The 18,626-nt window shown below is 45.7% G+C and overlaps 1 protein-coding gene across 6 annotated transcripts in view; it reads right to left on the bottom strand.

Annotated features, from left to right (window-relative positions):
- Positions 1–18,626, bottom strand: part of Dgkg (diacylglycerol kinase gamma) — a 200,697-nt gene that overhangs the window by 59,466 nt on the left and 122,605 nt on the right. The window lies entirely within an intron of this gene.

Here is an 18,626-nt window from a genome sequence, read left to right as displayed (position 1 = left end):
CTTTCTTTAGGAGACAGAGAGGAATTAAAATCAATCATTGAGGTGCTTATGAATGGGGGGCTTTCAGAGTCAAGTGGGGTCCCTGCACTCTGGCTTGCTCAGACAGTCTCAGCAGGAAGTGTCCCTTTGCTACTCCATTCCTTCCGCCCCAACTGTCACTCCACTAGCAGGGGCTGGCTGAGACAGCCTTTGCTAGGGAAGGATTAAACAAAATGACATTCTTCTTGGCACTCAAGACAGAGGAAGCCTCCTCGACGCTTGCTAATCCTCAGCTCTGTGGGCCAGGGGGAAAGTATACTCTCCACAGGAAGGGGGCTCTTGCTTCTTCCCAGGTGACTCATCGGCCCACCCGCCACGCTTTCCGCGTCTCTCCAGTAGTTCACCTGGAACTGCATTCTTCTACCCTATGACGATTTCTAAGATCCAGTTTGTTGGGCAGCTGCCTTTCCCTCTTGATGTGTGTGGGAATAAACAGACGACACGTAGGGGAAAGCGTAGGTCGTTGTGCTTCATAAACACCCTGAGACGTGTCGGGAGTACTCTAGGTCAGTGCCCACCAGCTGGGCCACTGCACGGGCTTGCGTTGAGTCACCGCTTTTTCGATCCCTGGGCAGCATGTGAGGTCTGGGGCAGGCTGAGCCCCGCGTTCCAGCAGGCATTCTCGCCTGTACCTCAACTGAGTCGCATACGTCTTTTCAATTCCTATGCCCGCTACAGTGGGAAACACCCGAGGATGCGGCACTGCCCCACATTACTGTTTCTGTGCCCAGAAACGGGCATGTGTATCCCATCCACGTATCTTGTTCACAGGAGATTCTGGGTTGTTCGTTCATGATGGAGCCCTTGGCTTCCCTTTCTCTAACAAGCTGTTGGTGTGGCTGGTGGAGAACTGGGGTGCCACCTCTGGTTCTCAGGTACCGGCATCCTTCAGAATTCCCTGTTTGAAAGGCTGTTGCCAGCATTCGATTTGTAGACTCTGACAGCTGTGGAGCGGAGTCCAGGAGCATGTACTTGTATGGGTGTCCAGATGATCATTATGCTTATGGCCAGTGGACAGGGCCAGTACTCCAGATGCTATGAAAACGGTTGACAAATATGGAACTATTTGAACCTGCAGGAGAGGACTCCCCAGAGGAAAGGCAGGACAGCGCCTTTCAGCTGGCAGTGATGGCTGGCGACCAGGTAAGGGGAAAACACAGGTGGTTCTGAACACCAGGGCCCTGCATCCCTTCCCAGCAGTACTAGCAGCCCTGTAGCGAGAGGCTTGCCCATCCTGCGAGCCTATTTTCAGGCATCACTGCTGGTCTGAATCATGACTTCTGAAAGTTATTGCCTGGAGATTTAGAGTTTTAATAAAAATTTCCGGAAGCCATGGCTATTTTTGCCCCAAAGTGGCTCTTTTGATGATCTAACAAGGTTAGGAGGTCGCGACTAGGTCAGCAGAATGAGAGGACCGACTGGGTTACCCATCCACAGATAGCTGTGTGGCCTTTGGCAGGATGTTTAATCTCTTTAAATCTCACTCTCCTCTCCTGTAAAACAGCGAGTGAGAGTGATCTGCTTCTCAGGACAGTGGAGAAGACTGAGTGAGTGACGCTACTCACTCTTAGCCGTTGCTGTTTCACAGTCGGATAACACAGTAAGGCAAAAATGACAGACCTGCCTGGCTGTATAGCTGTAGGCTTTATGTATTTATATGCAGTGTGGAGGAAAATACTCAGTCATATTTGTTAGATCATGCGTTTTGACTTTTGGCTAAAAATTTGTTCCCCTCATATCTAATTTAATACATTTTTTTAAAGAGTCATAGATCACATCCTAATCCCTAGTTAGGGATTGGTCATGTGGTTGGTCAAAGACATGATATGATGACAAATATACTCTGAGAAGCTGAACTGCATGTTTGATATGAAACAAAATAGCAATATGGGGTTGGAGCCATGGGTCAGTGGGTGAAGGTGCTTGCCACCAGGGCTAATGACCTAAGTTCGATTCCTGGGATTTGCATGCTGTTCTAAAAGTTGTTCTCTTTGTTTTTTTTCCACATACCACGGTATAAATAAATTTCTACAAATAAAAACCTAAAAATATTAATATAACACACATTCATGTTACAGACTAGGGGGGATGTGTGACATACAACAAAGAACAAAATACAGAATTTCATGAAGCAGGCACCTTGTCAAGAGGACACGGAAGGAGGCTGTGATGGGCTGAGCACTAGGGCATACAGAAGGAAAGACACTCAGTTCTTAATGGGCTCAGAAGCAGTCAGGACAAGTGTCCTTAGGGTAGGGCGATGTTCAGTTGGGTTCAGAAGAATGCAAGGAAGCAGAGAAGATAAGGAAAGGCCCACCACTCTAGGCAGAGGAGGAAGCCCAGGGATCTTCGTCTCACTTCCATTGCTAAACAAAGCTCCTAGAGTTGGTCAGCTTATAAAGAAAAGAGGTTTGTTTAGCTTGAGGTCCAAGAATGGGGCACTGGATCAGCTAAAGGCCTCGTGTTTTGCCACAGCATGGCTAAGAAGCAAAAAGGAGAAGCAGGTGTGTGCAGAGAGGAAGCAAAGTCCACCCAAGGAAGCTGGGCTTAGAGAAACAAACTCCTTCTTGGGCAAGCTACACTTCATGATGGCAGGTCCCTTATGATCCAAGGTTGCCTCAAGGGCCCTGCTGCCTCTCAACCTTGCTACACTGGAACCAAGCCTCAAATGGAGTTGTGGTGAAGAAAAACCTCATCCAAACCATAACCCCAGGAAATGGGCCAGGGCACGTGCCAGTGGAACACGGACCTCAAGTAGGGGTGGGATGGGGTGCCAGCTAGCCGCAGGAGAGCAGGCTGGACATGCCAGTATGTGGGCTTGATCATGAAGCGCACAGGGAGTCACAGGCCATCTTTGTGAAGGAATGACGGCAGGATGGTGACAGTAATGACCTGATCTCTTGTAGGGGTCTGGAATGTGTATGGTTTATATACATGTTTGTGTGAGTGTATGCATGTGTATGTGCAGGTTGTGTGTGTGTGTGTGCAGTATGTATGGAGGCCAGAAAGTGATGTCAGGACTCTTCCTCTATTGTCCTCCACCTATGTCTTGAGACAGGGACTCTCACTAAATCTGGAGTTCACTATTTTGGCCAGACTAACTGTCAGTAAGTGCCAGGCATCAGTCAGTCTCTTCCTCCCTTGTGTGGGTGCTGGGGATCTGAACTTGGGTCCTCATGCTTGCTCCAGAAGCACTTTAAAAATGCAGACTGGATGCTCGGAGAGTAGTTTCGATGTGGTGTAGGAGTCCAGAATAGAACTGCCCGAGGCCTGAGCAATGGCAGTGAAGTGATGTCAAATAGAATCAGAGGCTGTAGGAGGCAGGATTGGCAGAGCTGGTCCTGAAGAGTGAGAAGCAGCATCAGGGCAGCATGGCATATTAGGGCTGGTTTCCCAAGACCAGGATGCAGGAGGTCAGTTTTCTTGGGGCTAGTCTTCATTATAACTAAAGGATTTTGATTTTGGCCCATGTGTCCATCTTTCCATCCATCCAAATGTATTGAAGACACATTGATACCTACCATGGGCCACACACCAACAAGGAGCAGCTTTGTGTTCTCACTGAGCTTTTGTATGTCCAAGAGTGACATTGGCCTACTGGCCCATAGGACACTCTTGTGCTTAAAAATCTTACAGATTCTGTCCTCTGTTAATGCAGGCATTTGGGAGTAAATGCGTTCTATACCCACAGCCCCTTGGTTTTGCAGTCTGCTAAATATTTTACTTTTCTATTTTGGATTTTATGTGTATGACTAGTTTCCCTGTACATATGTTTGTGCACCATGCACACGCAGGGTCTGAAAAGTTCAGAAGAGGGCATTGAACCCCCTGGAACTGGGGTTGCAGATGACTGTGAGCTGCCACATGGGCTCTGGAGACAACCTCGCTCTGCTACAAAAGCAGCCAGTGAGCCAGTGCTCTTAACCCCTGAGGTATCTCTCCAACTCCTCTTGTAAACATCCTTCATGTAAAATTGCTTAAATTCTTAGAAGAGTCTCAGAGAGCAGCGATTGTTCATTCTGCAAGAGGATTCAAAGATTGGATTCTCCTCTGTCACGCCCTTTCTGCCTTTCCCTTAGCCATCACAGCCAGCCCCTCTTCAAAGCCTTTGGTAGGAGGTGAGAGCGGCATGGTGGACCATAGTTTTAGGCAAGAGACTCACAGTCCCTTCTCTTTCAACCAGAGAACCTGGACACTGCTGTTCCCTCTCTTTTGGACACGCCTCCCAAGCCACATCACTCCTAAATCCCGTTGGAGGCTTCTGTTGTTCAATGTAGCCCTGATCTGTCTGCTTGTCTGCTTCATCCTCCGCTGTATGGACCATAGCATTTGGGGGCTCAGAGATTGGGGTTCAGGTCTTATTTTGACAATTATTTAAGTTCTTCGAATCCTCATTCTACTGCAAAGTAGAAACATTATTGTCTACCCAAAGAAGTTGTGAAGCTTCTGTGGCAAGTGTGAAGCCCTGGTCAGAGGTCTAATGCATAGTCAGTGATCAACAAGTGGCCTTCCTTATTGCCAAGAGACACAGTTACTGGAAGACTTGTTCCTTTTTGGCTTTAGAGGTAAGGGCAGGAGAATTTCTCCCCCCAGGTGGCCAATATATTTTGAAGAAGAGAAAACTAACAACATTTTAATGACTGTTGGAACATGTTTTCTGCATCTCTCTTCCTGAGTTTTCTTTGGCCACTGTTTCCCTCCCTCTCAAATTAACCTTGCAGCTGGAGGTGACTAATCCTTAACCATGCCCTAGGGCTGATCTCCAGGACCATGAGGCTCCTAGTCTCAGGTTATGATCGCCCCAGGTTGACCCATTCTTGAAGCCTCAGGCCCTCCTTTGGACTCCAGGATTTTCTTAGCCATGTGATAGACAAGATTGACACATCATTGACTTTGATTCTGGTTGCCTGAGTCCCTTCAGTTTATAGGAAAATAGCATCAATGACACATGAGTTGTATCTTTTCATTTGACAGATGAAGGGGGAGGATAGGAGACTAATTAAAAATGTTCTTTTATGTTGTCAGCAATGCAGGGCTGGATCAGCTATCATCTTGACAGCTATGAATAGCCTGTTTTCAAGAAGAACCCACAGGTAAACTCAGCTAGCTGCTGCCCATCTGCACTAGAAAAGCAGCATGTTCAGCTCCCTCAACAACCCCGTGTTCCTGGTGCCTCTTTTCTGGGAATCAAGGAAGGTTTTAGGGCAACAGGCCTTTGAAGTCATCAAAAGTCAAAACATGAAAAATTTCTTTGGGCTTAGAAGTCTTCACAGAGAACACCACAGTTATATCTAGAAATAGAACCCTTGAACTTACGGCATCCCTTCTTGTGGGTTAGACTTTGATAGCCAGGTTCCCTGAGTAGCTCATGACTGAAATAGCTCATTGGGCCTTCTGTGTCGGTCAGCATTGGGTTGGGAGGCCCGGTAGAAGAGATGCTGCCCACAAGAGGGAGTTCTGTATTGGAAAAACTATGCCTAGCCAACAGGTCGTTTCTGTACGTTAATGTATGTTCCGTACGTTTCAGAGTTTAGCTCAATGAAAAAAAGGAATGATGTCCAATGTGGTGTTTTGAATGAGTGGCTCCTATAGGCTAATATATATTTGAACGCATGGTCCCCAGTTGGTGGTACTCTTGGAAAGGACTGGGACGTATGGCCTTGTTGGAGAAGGTGTGTCACTGGGAATGAGATTTGAGGTTTCAAAAGTCCCTGCCACTCCCAGTTAGCTCCCTTTCATGCCTGCCTCCTGTCTGCTGCCATGATCCCCACCATGGTGGTCACGGACTCTAGCCCTCTGGAACCATGAGGCCAAATTAAACACTTTCCTTTATACGTTGCCTTGGTCATGGTATCTTAGCACTGCAATAGAAAGATAACTAAGACATTGAGTTTCCTGAGCAGCTGTTTTTGCTACTTCTACTAAAATAATAAACTAAGATCAGGTCATTAAAATAAATGGCAACCTAGCAAATCAGAAACATAGAAAAGGCACAGATAGCCACAGCTGAATTACAATGAATGATGGATGTTCTGAGATATTACCTGAGGATATTCGACATAATTAAACTCTAAGTGCCTTTGAAATTCTAGTAATCATGTTAACCAAAATTTATGTGAAGAGTTAGGAAGGAAAAACTCAAAAAAACAAAACCAAGAAGAGCAATGGCAGATGGGTTTATGTCGGGCCAGAATGTCAATCCCCACAAGCCCATGACTGTCACCTCACAGGTGTGGCAGAGGCCATCTGTGTCACTGGCATCCTCAGCTGCCCTTGACCATCAGAGAGCTTGTCACCACATCTAATCCACCCTGCATGCTGTCCCCTTTTCTTGCTGCTCACAGAACGGGGCACTCAGTGACCCTTGGTCACGGAGCTGTGAAAGGAATAATCTTTTCCAAGAGGCAGCAGTGACCCTTTTGGTCCAAGGGAAAGAGAACACCCAGCAATCAGGAAGGGGCTTTATAAATAGCTGGTTTTGTGCCCTGAATGGGACTTTTGTGCCTGCTATGCCTGCCAGCAGATTTGTGTTGGCTCAGTGTATTTCAGCTTCAAGGAGCAAGGTATTCCCTGGCTTTGTTCCATACTCGGGACAAGACTGTGTTCGTGGCACTCAGAAAGACATAGGGGATGAATGATGAGAAGACTGGCGGCCAGAGACCAGGAAGGAGTGGACATCTGTGAAGGGAGGGCAAAGATGGGCACGTCCAAGAATGTGTCCATGAAAAACGGTTAATAATGGAGAAACTTGCTTAACACACGTGTTACTATGTAAGTGTGGAATCCTAATGACCTGTGAAATCAAGACACTTCTTATGTCTTACATGCACAGAATTTTACAGGCAAATATCACAGATGACAGTTGACAGTTAAATGGTCTTTGAAATTCAAGTATTCCCAGCCAAGGAACCACTAGTTCTAAGGACTTTCCAAAGTGTAAAAAGGGATGAATTACTGTCAAAAGGTCTTTTTTTTTTCCTCCTTCCTTCCCTCCCTCCCTCCCTCCGTCCCTCCCTCCCTCCCTCCCTCCCTCCCTTCCTCCTTCCCTCCCTCCTTCCTTCCTTCCTTCCTTCCTTCCTTCCTTCTGAGACAGGGTGTCTCTATGTAGCCCTGACTAGACTGGAACTCAATACAAATTAGGTTGGTCTCAGCCTTCAGAGATCCACCTGCCTTGGAAGTTCTGGGATTAAAGGTGCTGGCAACCACACCCTACCCACTGTTGAAATGTCTTTCTTCCTCTCTCTCTCTTCTTTCTTTCTTGTTTTTTTTTAAGACAGGGTTTCTCTGTATTGCTTTGGAACCTGGTCCTGGAACTTGTTCTGTAGACCAGGCTGGCCTCAAACTCACAGATATCCACCTGCCTCTGCCTCCTGAGTGCTACCCCAGTGCTAAAGGCATGTACCACCAATGCCTGGCTGACATTTCTTAATGTAGAAGAGTTATTTGTACATTTAATCATAATAAAGACCACATAAGATAACTTGTGGGTTGAATCTTTTAAAAATATGGAGTGAAAGGAAGCTATAAATTTGAAATACAGAAAGGAGGAGCATATGGGGGGATTTGAAGGGAAGAAAGGGATGAGGGTAAAACTAAGAAAACAAATTATTAATAAAAATATGGAATGGAATTAGAACAATTAAAGTGTTATGCTTGGTATCAAGAGATACTGAATGAATGGTAAGTGGATGTTGAATAAGAATGGAAAAATGAATTACAACTTAGAAGGATTTCTTGATGGCAGAGATCTTACTGAGTATGGTGTCCATGGAGAATAGTGGATATGGTTAGAAACTGTGTATTCTTTAATAGCTAAAGGGCATGTGCAGAGCCAATACTCCATATCTGGTCTGGTCTCATGGTGGTTCAATTCTACCCGGTCTGGATGGCAGTTCTATTCTAAGCATCCTGTTTACGTCATTAGGAAACTGAGTTAGTCTTTGATGATACAGCTGGGGGTAGACAGTTGGGATGTAAATGCCCACTTCTGACCTGGAATCCGTATTCCTTACCACTTTACTCTTTCTGGATCCCACTAATATGCCTCAGAGGCATACGAGAGAATGGAATACACAGCCAAACTCATAAGAGCAAGTGACCCCTAGTCCTCAGTCATGTTTGTGCCTCATAGGATCCAATCTCAAGATGGTCTGGCTGTGTTCTCTTGGGGTTCTGTGGGTACTCATCAGAGTGGTCTTGGCCCCCTCATTAGTCTTTGCTTTCTACTGCACTTGGCCAAAAGAACTAAGATGCCAAACCCATAACCTTATACTGGTGTGGTGACATATTGTTTATGATCTAATAAAACCACTGAATATCAGAAAGCAAAGTTAGCCACAATCATAGAAGCTGGGCAGTGGTGGCACACACCTTTAATCCCAGGACTCAGGAGACAGAGGCAGATGGATCTCTGTGAGTTCAAGGCCATTCAGGGTTACATGAGAATGAATCAGTCTAAAAGAGAAACAGAGCTCACACCTTTAATCCCAGCACTAGGGAGATATATAAGATAAGAGCAGGACATTCAGGACTCACTTGGCAATTAGTCATCAGTCACATTGAGGATAGGATCCCCCTTCCAGCCTTGGTAACGGTAAGAGCTCTCTGGTGGCCTGGCTGCTTTGCTTATCTGATCTTCAGCTTGAACTCCAATATCTATCTCTGGATTATGTTATTCATGATGCATGCTGGAGAATCGTTTTCCCTTTCAAGACTAAGTCTGAACCCCAAAGAATTACAGCTTCCTACTAGTGGCTCTCCTCTCCCACTAGAGACATCTTGTGTTTGTGGACTAAGGACACATTCTTCTTTGACAGGCTCTCTCGAAATCTGTGTGGCCTCTGACCACATCTTCTCCAGAGGGTATCCCATCAGGATAAAGCCTCAACAAGTCTGAAATATTAAATTCTTCCAGTGTACCACATAGGGCCATGCGCAGACACAGCCCATGAAACGGATTCTTTAAGTAAAAAATTGTGATACATAATCATAATCACAGCACTTGGGAAGCTGAGACAGAAGGATGGCTGTGTGTCTGAGGTCAGTGGGTAAGGGTACTGGCCATGCAAGCCTGACAACCAGAATTCAATCTCTGGAACCCATTTAAAGGCAGAAAGAGCCTGGCAGGGGTGGCGCACGCCTTGAGTCCCAGCACTCAGGAGGCAGAGGTAGGTGAATCTCTGAGTTCAAGCCATCCTGTTCTACAGAGCAAGTTCCAGGACAGCCAGGGCTACACAAAGAAACCCTGTCTCAAATAAATAAATAAATAAATAAATAAAATAAATAAAAGTAAGCTTCTTTGAGACTTCCAGTCCATGGTTACCCAACATGCTCAGGACACTGTCCCTGATGTCCTAACAGCCTGCAAAGATACCTGTCATTGTGATGGACACACCAGCACTCTCACTCTCGGGGGCCCACAGACAGACCTCTGGGAGATAGCCTAGGTGGGTGCCCTGTTGTTAGGATCCTGAGTTCTGAGGTGTCAATACCTGTGCTCGCCACCAGCAAACGGCTCCTACCTCTTTTCCTACCTCCTACAGACAAACAGAACAGTGGCAACAAGCAAGAATCTCTTAGGAAATGTGCCTGCTTCTTAGCAATCTTTCCTCCTTCCAGGCCCACTGGCTATACTGGGACAGAAGGAACCCTGGCTGGGAGGGAAAGAAGCCATAGGGAAAAGTGACAGAGGAATGTGGATGTAAGGTCCTGCACTTAGCTGTTCTCTCCAGCGTTGACCCATTCATCAGCCCTTGAAGCCGGAACCTGAAGGTGACTGGGGACAGTTAAGACACGTAGGCGAGGACAGCTTATTGGAACTTAAGCCCTGAAGGCCAGAGAAGGCGGGTGTTGGCTGACACCGAGCCTCAGGCTGAAGAAGCCATTTCCTGGCTTCTGACCAACCAGGGCTATAACGTAGAATTTTCTGGAGGTGCCTAGGCAAAGCTGAGACACAGGTCCACATTTCCACTCTTCAATAGCTTACCAGGAGGCCCCTCTGAACAGACAGCAGAGCCTTCCCCCTTCCCTGGCTCAACCTGACCCCAGCCGTTGGAAACAGTCTTAGCTCCCATTTATCAAATGTGTCCTGCGTGCCTTATCCATGAAGGATCCCTCATTTGACTCTTACCCCTGTCTTCCGTGGGGGTGTCACTATGGCAGTTTGTAAAGGGGTCTGACACTGTTCCTTGGGAGAGGCACGGCTGATGAGATGACGACATGGAGTCAGAATGTGGGTTGGATATGTCAGCTCCCCACATCCCCCGCCCCCCAGCCTCTCTGAACATGACTCTGATAGGTCGGGTTACCAAAGTTCCTTTCTTAAGCCAGTTGTTTGTCATTCCAAGTGTATGTCACCCATAGAAACAGGGTTATGTTGAGACTGGGTTCCCATACTAACCCGAAACAGTCAGCTAAGCCGCCAGTTACCCAGAGCGCAATGTCTGGGTTTGGAGACAGGTTGGCTGAGCTGAAGTAGCCTCTGGTTCAAGTCATCCTTCAGACATTCTCATGCTCTGTGGCTTTGAGCAAGCCATTGAGCTTGTCATTTAGTTTCTTCGTCTTTGAGTTGGGAATGCATTACCTGTCTTAGAGGGGTTGCTGGGGGAAACTGACACTACACATATGGTTACATGCTATATACACAGAGCCAAAGTAAACACTGCTGTCACATACAAAGTGGGGTTGGCAGCCTCATGAGTGTTGTGTTACAACTCAGGATACATGTGGCATGTCTCGCTTGACCAGTTTGGACTGGGTATCTTTGCTTTCCTTAATTTTCTGGGAAAGAAATACGAAAACTCTGTTAACCTGAAGTCCTTGGCGGTGACCCTGGAGCCTGAGCCGGAGAGGTTGGCAAGAAAGTGAAAATTAGGAGAGGCGACAAGGGTGGGAGGCGATATGCTTTGGTGTGTATTGTATGTCTTTCTTTTGCTGACCCAGAACACCAGGTGGGTTGTTAAACCTCCAGCTAAGTTCCCTAGTCTTCCATTCCATCACAGCCGGATGCCTCCTGGTCACAGAAGATCCAAGAAAAGCAGTTTTGTTTCCTCTACCTCTCGAGTTATGAAATTGTCTTCAAGATAAGCAGAAAATTCACCATATGGGCAGATGCTTAGACAAATACTCCCTCCCTTCCCCCATTCCATCTCCTTCCTGTGTCAGTTTAAAAAAAAAAAAGAACACCCAAAACTTACATAGAAAAGCATCAGCCAGCACCTTGAATGCCTGGGAACCCTGTGTGTACTAGATACTGCCAGCAGAACTCCTTTCATTCCATCCTTCTGAAATCTCAACCATATGCTCCCTGCCTTGCTTCTACTCTGATGTTTGTGGCTTCTTATGCTTGAGTATGTGTTCCTAACACTTGTTTCAGTGACTGCGATTTACCCAAGCTTGCCACCTCTTGCCACTATGCAGGACTGTTGCAGGGTGGTGTGCTGTACCCCACCCTGTTCCTGCAAGGACTTCTTCAGTTTGCCCCTCGCACTGGCAGCATGCAGACCTGTCTCAGCTGTGGGTCTCCACGGTCTGTCCTGTCACTTCCCTGGGTGGATTGTTTGGCACACTCTCTCTGCCATGCTCCTTATTTCTAGCTCACACCTGCTGTCCTTGGTGGGCTGCGGTTTTAGGGTTTCAATCGAATGCTCTACCCTTTATCCCCTTAAATCTCATCGTTAAGCCCCTCCTGCTTGGCCTTCAGAGTCCCTGGCCATAAACATCCCTCTTGGATTATGGGATAAACTCCTGATTCTTGCCAGAGCCTCTCATGCCAGTGTCAGAATCCATGGTGCAGAACAGCAGTCACCTTCAGTCTGGCTGCAGAGCAAGTGGCCACCTCACCTACAATATGTTCTGCTTCTGCATATTTTCAGTAGGCTGAGCCCATATTAAATCTCTCAGAGATTGCACAATAAAGAAATATTCCTTTTAGATTTTCCTAAGTATATTCAATCACTGAATCATACCTCCTCTATCCTCTTGCTAATTTCCTTGTACATCCTGGAGTTTATATCAGCTGATACTGCTTACTGTGGAGGAGGCAGTCATAGGAGCTCACTGTTGGTCTAAGTTCAAGATGACTTTGTTCCCTGTCCTGCCCTTTACTTTTGGGGAGTCCCTCCTTGCTAGAGCCTCATGCTCTTACTCTTTACCCCCAAACAGGGACTGCAGATTTTTCTCTCTTCCACTTGGCATGTATTTCAGAATCAGACTTTGACTTTAGGTCTTCTGACTATCCAGGCCCCTTTCTTTTGGGATCATGTCTTTTATGGTATCTTGGAACATTTTGTCATTGCAAACGTACTGATTTCTCAAATGTTCATCCTCTGTTGCTGGGAGACTCATTCACATCAGCAGCATTAATAATTTGTAGACCAAGTCAAGCAAGAAAAACAAACCATTGGTTTCCATCACAGTTTTACATTATTACTCCTGGGTATCAACATGATGGAGCAGGATCTCACAAGTCTGGGAGTATACTTGCAGAGTGGTTTTCAAAATTAGAAAACCATGCATACATAATACATACATACATACATATACACACACATGCACACACTGGAATCCACTTTTTTGTTGTTGGGAAATGAGTACCAGGTTTGCTGTTCTGACAACAGTTGGCTGAAGCTGGGTATAGGTTGCTTGCCTTACATCATCTCTTATGTTCTCCAGTTTGCTGCCGTCCCCACCACTCCTTGAAGCCTCATACCTACCTGTGTGTCTCATTGATGTCAGCTCCCTGACCTCTGCAGGCATTTGGATATGAGGCCCTTTTATATTGGCCTTTGCAGTTTCCTCCTAGAAATCCCAGGGGCCACTTGAAAATGCCTTCTTTGCTTGTTCTGAGTCTGGCTTTCTCCACTGACCATCCCAACCCCCTGCCCACACTTAGCAGTGAGATGGGGGGTGAGGATTATGATCGTGAGTTAAATCATGACCTAGGCCAACAACTCAGTTTCTTTTACTTTCACCCCAGCTCTTGATTATGAGCATTGGCCATTCTTCTCCCCAAGTTCAGAGATTAGGAAGAGGAAAGCAAGAACCCAGCTAACTGGAACATTATATTGACAGCTCCAATGACAACTTCACTGAAATCAATAGTTTGAGATTTTAATTTATCCACTACCTTCTTATTACCTTGTCCCCTCTGGTAGCCCAGACCCGGAGCCTGCCAATGTACTCTCGGCACATTGAGTTCAAAGGCAATGTAAGATACTTGGCTTGATTGGCACTTTAAAATACTTTCCAAAAAGGCCCACTCTCAAGATGAAAGGCGTTCTCTACTGAATAGAATAGAAAACGTCTTGTTACTGGAGAGTGAGGAATCTCTGCTCAAGTGTGTGTTCAGTCAATACAAACATCAGTGACTGCGTAAGTCTCCAACACTTCAACAGTTGGAGGCTATGAAGTGCATTCTTGGGGTTAGGAGAGCTCTTCTTTTATTGAAGGGCATTAGAAGACCGGGAGTGCTTTCTTTGTAAAAAGTGAAGTGATGGGACGTCCCCTTCCCCCCAACACCAGAATTTAAACACTCCTACAGGCTTCAAAGTAGAGCTCTAATGACACTCTACAGAGTGTTAACGGAGAGGACGCTTATGCCACAAAAGAGGCTGGGGCCTAAAATCTTGTCCAAAACTAAGGCTACACAGACAAGAGCCACAGCACAATGCATTAACATTATAGTCCTATCATTTCCAAAGAATCTATAGACATGTGGCTATAATGGCCTCCTTGCTGACTCCTACAGTAAACGATAGTAATTATTTCAAATGTATATATCGATCTAGTCTAATTTCTCTATACACCTTGTGAAATAGTTGTAATTTCTGTTTTATACACCCAGACACTAAGAGTCAGAAAAGTGTGTCACTTTCCAATGGGTCACAGGACAGAAGAGGTAAAGTGATGGCCAAGACTCAGCTCCTGGCATGTTGAATCCAAAAAAATTCAGGGTTTCCTGTCTTTATTCACATCGGGGCCACATGGCCTGATAGCAGAGTTGTAAAGCAGTTCCCTCAAAATTTCTTGATAGACAACTTATTTCACTGAAGTATTACTAATTTTCCTGATGCAAAGGAAGGAGAGGCTGCTTCCAAAATTTCCTTTGGTCAAGTAGTAAGAGTGTTAAATTTTTTATTTAAGAAATGTTTATTTAAATGAAGAATGAAACTAAATCACTTGACTCTTTAAGAACATCTATTACCTTTTCATTTTGCATTTCAATTTCTTTTTAACAAAATAAGTGCAACTGTGAATAACTTAAACAAGTTAGACTAAATGCACTAATCAAATAAGCTCTAAATATAAAGATGAACTCTGCTATATGGCAAGAATCCTTTGAAATGAATGACAATTCTCCAAGTTCTAGCTAGTCAAGTACAACAGACAGATGACTAGTGAATCTTGACATTCTTTTCTTCTCCAGGGCTAAACATACATACACACGCACATGCACACACACCATCTAAAAGCCACCTAAGTTGGCTTCTGCACGTAAAAGTCTGAAATTGTGTTGGTGAAGAAGAATGATATATAGGTCTCACTCCTAATATGATCTTCTACTTCCATGGCCAAACACAAAGTTTAAAGTTCAAGATTGGAGAGGAAGTCCTGTGTGTGGTTTTCATGTTTTTCTAGCCCTGGTAACTACCAACTCCCACAGATTAGCAAAGTTGGGTGTTCTCATCATTCTCCTCCCTCCTCTCTCCATTTGTGCCTTATGTCAATCTCACATTACTTAGACACGAGCAAGGCTCAATGCTTACAAGTCACAGTGTTTCTAGGAGCCTTGCATTAAAAAAAAGATTTATTTATTTATCGTGTATACAGTGTTCTGCTTACATGTATAACTGCAGGCTAGAGAGGGCACCAGATCTCATAACAGATGGTTGTGAGCCACCATGTGGTTGTTGGGAATTGAACTCAGAACCTCTGGAAGAGCAGGAAGTGCTCTTATCCTCTAGGCCATCTCTCCAGCCCCGGAGCCTTGCATTTTAAAATATATTTTTATTTATTCTTTGAATTTCACGTATGTATACATGCATTTTGATCATATTCTCTCCAGTCTTCTCTTGCAGATATCCATATCACAGCCCCCTCCAAAATTCACCTCCTCTCCATGTTCTACAACTCACTGAGCCCAGTTAGGGCCATCTGTATGTGCAGAGCTATAGAAGGCTTGCAAATTTTAATCTGTAAACCTTGAGAGTAAGTCATCAGTCCATTCATTTTTCGACTGAGTATACTTTCTGTCCCTTTACCCACCTTGTAGATACAGTGCAAATGCCTGTGCAGACACCGAGCTCTCTGGAGCTGCCTCCCACATGATTTCCTTCTCCTATGTAGTTTCTTGCCTTCACTTTGGTACCCAGGATGTTCTCATACTTGCTGTCTGCTTGGGCTGTTTCCCTCCTCCTACCTTTCCTGACCTCGTCTCTGCTTGCTGAGGTCTCATTTCTATCCTGAATGCTCCCTCCTGACCTTTTTGAAGCCTAGCCTCATTTTTCAAGCTAATTGCTCTTGTCACTCCAGTGTTCCTAACCTCCTGTTAAAACAAAGTTCATCATGATTTGTGTAATTTTCTTTCTTGACTGTGAGGGTTTCGGAGAGGGTTGGCGCTGTGGTTCACAATGAATAAAGGATATACTGAAGTCCTAAGTTTCCTCATGATGCAATGAGTCCTTATTGAAGTCCTAACTCTCCTCATAATGTTTCCAAACCTTATTTGGAAACAGGATCTTGGCGATGGGATGATGAGCTTATCTTAGATTAAGTGACTGGTGATGTTATAAGTAGGCTATTTAGGGGGCTGGAGAGATGGCTCAGAGGTTAAGTGCACTGGCTGCTCTTCCAGAGGTCTTGAGTTCAATTCCCAGCAACCACATAGTGGCTTACAACCATCTGTAATGAGATCTGGTGCCCTCTTCTGGCTTGCAGACATAGATGGAGGCAGTATGTTGTATTCATAATAAATAAATAAATAAAACAAAGATGTAGACTATTTGGACAGAAAGCTAGAGGCCACAGGAAGTGTGCTTATGACAATCAAGGAAGAAGACCAGAAGGGTGTTTCTATAAGCCAGGGACTGCCAAGGGGTTCTGGCAACTAGCAGAAGGGGAAGAGTCATGGAACACATCCTCTCTAGTGGAGAAACTAACTTCGGCGATACCTAGATCTCAGATTTCAGAGAGTAAATCCCTGGTATTTCAAGCCACTTACAGATGTCAGTTTTTGCAGCAGCCCTAGGACACAAGATATAGTTGGTATGGCCCCTCCAGGGGTCCAGGCAAGAAGAGGACATAGCAGATCATCTTTCCTGCCCTAGAATGATACTAACTATCACAAAATATTAATGGTCACCCAACGCATTTTGGCTGAGTGAGGAACATGCTACCTTTCCAGTTTAAGTTCAGTGGGTCCCGAATAAGGTGAGGCCAGTCCGAGCTGACAATGGCTAAATGAGTTGGTGCAATGAGCAGTTTAGTCCCCAAGAAACAAACTATATACATTAAAGAAGACAATGAAAGTGGGGGGAAATGTGTCACAAGCTTTCTAGATGGGTTCTAAGACAAAACCAAGTGCACATATGGTGGCTAGGGCTGGGGCTAGTCAGGGAGGGCACACTTGGGACACTAGGGCAGTCCTTTGAAACAGTGGGTTATGGTTAGGCCACATGAGAAGTCATGCTCCCTGAGGAGACGAGGAAGAGGGCAGGAATATAGGAAGGTGAGAGACAGAGTGTGCCAACAAGGAGGAGGCACTGATGCGTGGGGAGAAGGAACTGTGTGGAAAGAGTATGAAATGGAACGTGGGTTCTGGCAGGAGACTCCTGGTGCGGTGACTCCAGGATAATAACCATGTATCAAGGAGACAAATGAGCGGCTTTAGGCGGGGAGCTGAGGGGGAGGGCAGCAGGATGGGTTGAAGGGACAACTTAGTACCACTGGGAGTTAAGCAGGACGAGATGTGAGAGGTCTTGGCCATGACACCCCAGGCAGACCTCGTGTGTTGGGCAGAGACTCCCATCTGATGTGGCTAGATGGTGCAGGGGACATACCCCTGGCCTGACAAGAGGGTAATGTGTTTCTCATCACAGATGAATCAAGCGTTCTGCTTTTGGGAATTCTTGCAAGTGATTCCGCCACTTTTCTCTATCTCGTTTCAGGCTTTGGTATGGCTCTACACCAAAATTTTGGTCCTCCTACCCCAAATAGCAAACCCTCCTTCTGCCCTCCCCTTTGTCTCTTGAGCTGAGATGGAGAGTTTCCTGTTGTGAATCCTGTCCCTGAAGCCCATTCCCAATGCACCTGATGGTCCTCTCTAGGGAACTGAGTGTGGTTTGGTTATGGTTTTCATGCAGTCCTTAAGTTTGCTCTGTGGCTTCTCTGGGCTTTTTTTTTTTTTTTTTTTTGGCTGCTTCTTTTCTTGTCTGGCTACACTGGCAAACTGGGCACACAGCATCATAGAAGAATGGTCAGACATACAAGGCTGTGAAGTCAGACAGGCCTGGTTTTAATGCATAACACCCCCACCCTACTCCTCGACCAGTAGGCCCTGAGTACCTCCCCCTCTTCCCCTTGACTAGGTCCTGGGTACCTTCCCCTCTTCCCTTTGACTAGGTCCTGGGTACCTTCCCCTCTTCCCCTTGACTAGGTCCTGGGTACCTTCCCCTCTTCCCCTTGACTAGGTCCTGGGTACCTTCCCCTCTTCCCCTTGACTAGGTCCTGGGTACCTTCCCCTCTCCCCTTGACTAGGTCCTGGGTACCTTCCCCTCTCCCCTTGACTAGGTCCTAGGTACCTTCCCCTCTTCCCCTTGACTAGGTCCTGGGTACCTTCCCCTCTTCCCCTTGACTAGGTCCTGGGTACCTCCCTCTTCCCCCTTGACTAGTAGGTCTTGGGAACCTTCCCCTATTCACTATTAGTGTGGTACTGTTTCTGACCTTCAGATGTCTCTGTAAAATGAGTTGACAACATTTGTCTTATACTTGAGCAACCGTGTCAGTTAAAGCAGTGTGTTTCAGAGTCCTGCACAGGTGATGGCAGACCATCTTCTGAATACTTATTATGTGATCTCATGGTCACTCTACTCAAAAAGTTGACCACTGTGCGGTTTAGAGAGCAACCCCTTACTGCCCCCACTGAACCAAACAGAAATAGGTCCTACACAGCAAAATCATGTACAGGGCCTGGAACTGAGAGAATTAAGATCTTTTCAGCTTTTAGTTATCCTTCACAGAAGAGCTACACAGCATGCCAGAGGATTACTTCAATTGCAAAGGGACTTGCATAATATCTCTAAAGCTCTCACATCGACCCAACAAAACATTGCAGTTTTTTAATTGAAAAATATTAATCAAATCCCCACTTTGGATAAACTTACTTTGATCAGCTGCTTTTCATAATTTTCCTTGCATAGTCTATAAATGCTTCTGAGATAACGTTTATTGCTACTGTAATAATGCTTTAAATCAGTATATACAGTGTGGTCCTGAGGAAACAAAACTGCACAGGGAAAAGGCTGAGAGGAAGTAGATGCTGAGAGCATCAGATTCCCTGGGATGGGGGATGACGTGATTTATTTTTCTAA

Source organism: Mesocricetus auratus, unplaced genomic scaffold (assembly GCF_017639785.1).
Source record: "Mesocricetus auratus isolate SY011 unplaced genomic scaffold, BCM_Maur_2.0 Super-Scaffold_100008, whole genome shotgun sequence".
Taxonomy (NCBI): Eukaryota; Metazoa; Chordata; class Mammalia; order Rodentia; family Cricetidae; genus Mesocricetus; species Mesocricetus auratus.
This window is presented reverse-complemented; position numbering and strand designations above follow the sequence as displayed.